Source organism: Alosa sapidissima, chromosome 9 (assembly GCF_018492685.1).
Source record: "Alosa sapidissima isolate fAloSap1 chromosome 9, fAloSap1.pri, whole genome shotgun sequence".
In the NCBI taxonomy this organism is placed as follows: domain Eukaryota; kingdom Metazoa; phylum Chordata; class Actinopteri; order Clupeiformes; family Clupeidae; genus Alosa; species Alosa sapidissima.
Window position 1 is genome coordinate 8,062,638 of NC_055965.1, and position 5,420 is coordinate 8,068,057.

A 5,420-nucleotide genomic window follows, 5' to 3' on the forward strand; every position below is an offset into this window, starting at 1 on the left:
TTCATCTCAAAGGATGCTATTTCGCCACTTCATTGAGAGCGCTGCACCATGGACACTTGACTGGTTGAGCACTGGACAAAAAGGTATGTACCTTAACAAAACAGCCACATGAAAACCTTCTCCACCAGGTCTTCTTTTCATTTTAGTTTTTGTTGAAATAGCAACCGATATAATATAGCACTACCATAAACTTTCTGCGAACACACCTGCTAACATTCATACAGCTTAGCTATCTACCGTTATAGCCAATGTATGATAGATTCTACGGTGACTAGTTCAGACAACCCCGTTTTTGATAGCCTGTCCTGTCCTGCCCTGAAACCTAGTTTTATATTCCCGGTTCCCGATGTTTTATTAAAATTGGCAACTGCTCTGGCTATTGAGTTTAGCTGCTAGCATGCTAGGTGTTTGTCATAGTAACGTTAGCTAACGCTAGCTTTAGGCTACCCCATTTCAGTGATTGGTAGCACCAGAATGCCAATGGGCTTTGTGGTTTTGTGTGTTTATTTTGTTTCATATTTAGTCTTTATCAAAGTAAGTGGTTTGGACTGGATAGCGCCGAATGGTTTACAGGGTTGCATGTGAAGTTAGCCAGCAGTTAGCTCTAGGTGCTAGCTTGCAGGAGGGCGCGATCTAGGTAACGTTATAATAATCATCTCTGTGTTGTCTACATTAAAGCCCATGTCTTTGCTTACAAGTGTTTAGCCTTGCTTCATATTTATTTTCAATGAAAGTTCGAGTAGTTGATAGGGCAAAGGTGTTAGGTCAGAGTAGCTAGCTAGCTGCATGGTTTTAGGCGGGCGGGATATTGTTGGACATGTCTGTATAGCTGAATTTTCCCACAAAATGTATCCATCTTTCTGAGTTTCGGGAGAAGTGGGTGTGGCATTAGGCTTGTGCCCGGGAAAGTAGATCAACGCAACACAGAATATTACCGCAGTGCAGAAGATTAGTCTCGTTAGACGTGCATGGTTTTGCGTGCATGGGCTAACCTTGTAAGTTATTCGAATAGTTTTAATCAGCTTTCGTGTCATTTGCAAATGTAGTGTGGTTACAAAATGTATTATTGCAAGATTTGTCCTCATCAAACGGTGAACTTGAAAACGTTTTGTTTCCACGCAAAAACCCATCGAAATTTCGGTGTGGCATAGAACAGTGCCCTGGTAATTTCAGAACATGTTCTGCCTTGAGATCGCACATGCATAGAAATCACATTCCTTACGAATCCCCACAAAACGTAGCGCTTCAACACCGTGACTCTATCAGATGCAATGTTCAGGGATGCGATTATGTGTCGAACAACTTTGCGTCCTTGTGCGCTCATTTGAGATTGCATATAAGAAATGGCAAAAACGCCATCACATCTAGAGAACATAAACTTTTAGAAAATGTATGGTTTGAGTGGTTTAATTAGCTTTCTATTAATAAAAGAGGCCAAAATGTATATGCTGTCCACTTGATTTTCATTGTAAGGCCCTCTAGCTCGCAGCCTAATATAATATATATTATGGCTAAATGAAGATCAACTTTTAAAAATGTAGACCAATTATTGGCAAATGAAAGAAGTCACTCTTAGTGTAACCCTGTGCTTTATTTTTTAAGACATTTGCAACGGCAACTTCAATTGAGAATGACATGGACCTTCCTATCACACCTCGACTGATCATGCTTGGTAAGAGATGGTTCAGAACTTAGAGAGAAGTTTTTACTGTACAAGGACTGAAGAATATTTCTTTAAAGTGTGTATTTTTCATCTTTCAGGGAACACATTACTGACTTCCACAAAATGGATGGTGAGCATGGAGGGGAAGGTGGCCTTTGTCTTGGATGAGCACTTAAGTTTCACTGATGCCCTGTCAGTATTCTTTTCCAGCTTCTATGTTTTTAACATAGAGTACCAGGAACCTGCCTGTGCAACCCTGGAATTGATACAACGGTAAGTAAATATGGTGACACTTTATTTTACGGGGCCCTTGTTCTATCTAGTGTATCTACACACTCAATGCAGTGTAACAATATGTAATATCATAATATCACGTACTTATGTTGTCCATACATAATGTATTTGTGTGTACCTACAGATCATTAGTACAGGTGTTATAAGAAGTGATTGTAAAAAGAAAGGTTTTGAACAACTCACTTTAGCAGTTGGTTTTTCTGCCGCCATCTTGCCAGTCAAGAGGTGAGTTGTTCAAAACCTTTCTTTTAAGTAAACTCTGAACACAATGTTCTCAATGCTCAAGTTCATGTGTTGAGACTCTGGTGATACTTCGAGCAAAGTTTCATGTTGTGTCGCGCCATCTTAGTACACTACAAAATAGCATCATAGTATGACCGCATCAAAACAGTAGTGCCCCCACTAGTTTGATTCACAAAAAGACCCTAGGTTGCATTTTGGCAAGAGTTACGTTTTAACAGAACATGCCACTTTTTAGGGGGAAATTAGCTTGTTTGCAGTGTGCTCCAGTGTTATTTAAGGAAATGCATACCATTCTGTTCTTTTTGCGTGTGATACTTAGTTATAAGTGTATGGGACTGTTAGAATTAAGCTCCCAGGACTACCAGAGGGAGCTATATGCTAACGGTCCCACAGACTTCCAGTGATTATGCTTAGCTGGGCTAACAGTGTTAAACAGGGCATTGCCAGCTTAGAGTGGAAAATGGTATCCTCATATCTAACTCTGGGGTAGACTGCAAATATCCGTTTTCCCAAAAAGGTATCATGTTTTTTTAACTTAACTATAACTGCTTATTTGTGATCCAGTTATCATAATTTTGCCTGTTTGGTGACATAAAGACTCTGTAAAGCACCATGAGACATGTGTAATGTTTTGGCGCTCTATAAGTGAAATTAAATTGAAAATTGAAATTATATTGTAGCATGTCCCAAAGGGGATGTGAAAGCTTCACCTTCATCATATTGATTACGTATCTAATGTTTTTTTTTTTGTTTTTTTTTATCTACTCTCATCTTGTCCAGATTCTTTGTGAGAATTAATCCCGAGGATGGAACTAAGTGTACAACAAAAACAGGAGTGAGCCGAAAAACAGGACAGTTGGTGAAGAGAAAGGCCTTACCAATCAACAACAGAGTGGCGTCATTTGTGTCTAGGCTGACCCAATTTGAGTGGCAGCACTCAAACTAGGTGTGAATCTCACATTAGGGTAACACATATTTTTCTGGTAGACTGTTTTATAGTTTCTGGAGGGTTTGGCCCAAGGTTTTGGAGCTGATTTTTTTATTGTTAGTGCACTCAGGCTAGTCCTGCCCAGATGAAGAAGCGGGTCAGTGGAGGTTAGTGGAGTCTATGGCTGGTTAAATCTCTCGGCTGAATGCCATGGCCATTGGCCGAACGTAGCTGACCCCACACTTATCGCCATGGCCACAGGGCTCAAGGGGTTCCTGCTATTCAAGCAAACAGCCAAAAGAACGACCAAGACAACTCACCAATGCCATTTGAATGCAACATCTTGCAGAACTATATACACCAATATTTAAAAGTGGCACTTTTTGTCTTTTTTTAGATTTTTGTTGCTGTTGTTATTTTGTTAAATACTTGACTGTCAGATAGTTATGTAAGATAAATCAGATTTTACCAAAAATACTTGCAGACCACCAAAACATCCTCCATCCTCCATGTGAGACCACACAAAAAAACCACACAAACCACACAGAAAAACACACATCCAGACACACAAACGTGTCCCCATATCCTTTTGTGCCCATGTGTACTCACAACAAAATACATACAAAAACAAATTTCCCCTTTGTTTGCCTGGTTCCTTGTTTGAGTGCAAATGGCAAAATGAAATGTGAATTGAAATGTATACTTTGAGTTAAATAAATTTGTCTATATTTTTCAATGTTTGGATGTGTACATTTTATTAGCAGCAGGCTACTTCTGTATAATACAGTTAAACAGGTAAATAAATAAAATGTTATAATATGCCAAATCCCATAACCATAATAAGCAGTAATAGTGTCTACAGTACTGTTACTGTACAATGAGATACAGTAGTGGTACTGTAAATCTGAATTACAGTAACTTACTGGCAAAAGTGCTGCCAGTTAGTTACTGTAAAATGGCACTGAAATGTCTAACAGTGTATTCGAAATTTTCACCACACATTATATTAACACACATATAAAAAATCCAAACATAAGAGTTATGTGTATTAAAGTGGAATGACACAGGAAAAAAGTATTGAACGTGCCTACTGAAATTTCTTCAATACTTTGTGGAAAAGCCTTTGTTTGTAAAGACAGCTTCAAGACATTTCCTGTATGACAAAACGTATTAGTCACAGTATCAGGTGTGATTTTGGCCCATTGTTCTAAACAGATTCCAGGGGTCCCTCTTGTGAATCCTGATCTTTAGTTACTTCCAGAATTGTTGAATTGAATTGGCTGCCTTCAAGTCTTTCTGGAGCTTTCTCCGAGTGGTCCTTGGCTCTTGGAATTTACTTGGTCCTTGCAATTGACTATCCTTCTGACTCCCTGGTCAGAAATATTGCGAGGAGATCCTGCATGGCACTGATGTTTCTTCCACTTGCAGATAATGGCTCCCATGCTGCTTACTGAAAATTCTGAAGTTTTGAAATGCATCTGTGTAACCAGTTTCATTGATATGTTTTGCCACAATAAGGTTGCAAAGGTCTTGGGAGAGCTTTTTGCTTTTATCCATCATGAAATGTTTCTTGTGTGACACCTTGGTAATGAAAAACCTTTTTATAGCCCATCAATATACTAACCAAGCTTATATTAATTTGCACAGATAGAAAGGATAACTACTCTAACTACTTACAGATTCCAGCTCGTTCCTTCCATTTCCTTGCCTTAGTGCTTTTCCTTAGCTTGTTCAATACTTTTTCCCTGTGTTATTCCACTTCATTACACATGACTCTACTTATGGAGTTGTTTGGATTTTTTATGTGTGGATTACCTGAGTTATTACTAATGCCTGGTGAAAATGTTGTACCCCCTGTATTCCATTTTTCAAGGGCCCTCTCCTCCATTGGGGCCCTATACTTCCCACTCTCCCCCCCAGTTTGACGCCCTTTAATCTGCTGAACCTTCTGCTCGTTTCCAAATATAAAAAAAACTCTCTGCAACTCAACATTGGCCTGCCTGCCTCAGCTGCCTGTGAGGGGTTTTTCAGTTGTGCTGGATTACTGTTCACTGCAAAGCGACGCAAGGATGAGTGCAACTAACTTTAATCAACTACTGCTCTTAAAGGAGAACTCCGGTGATTTTTCACATAGATCTCCATTTCTCAACGTCACCGAGTACTGTCGGTATGAACAAAACTGATACAATCGGTTTTACCTAGCTCGAGTTGCTGCAACTACAGCGCTACACACTGGGAGCATGAACATGGCTGCCATAGCTGCTGGCTGCAGCAACTCGAGCTAGGACCAAA

General features: G+C 39.6%; 1 long non-coding RNA gene across 1 annotated transcript; it reads left to right on the forward strand.

Annotated features, from left to right (window-relative positions):
* Positions 1–3,831, forward strand: LOC121718250. The gene is made up of 4 exons (XR_006033893.1): positions 1–83; positions 1,603–1,672; positions 1,762–1,936; positions 2,981–3,831. It is a non-coding gene; the product is annotated as an uncharacterized LOC121718250 (long non-coding RNA).
* Positions 3,832–5,420: the final 1,589 nt, after the last annotated feature.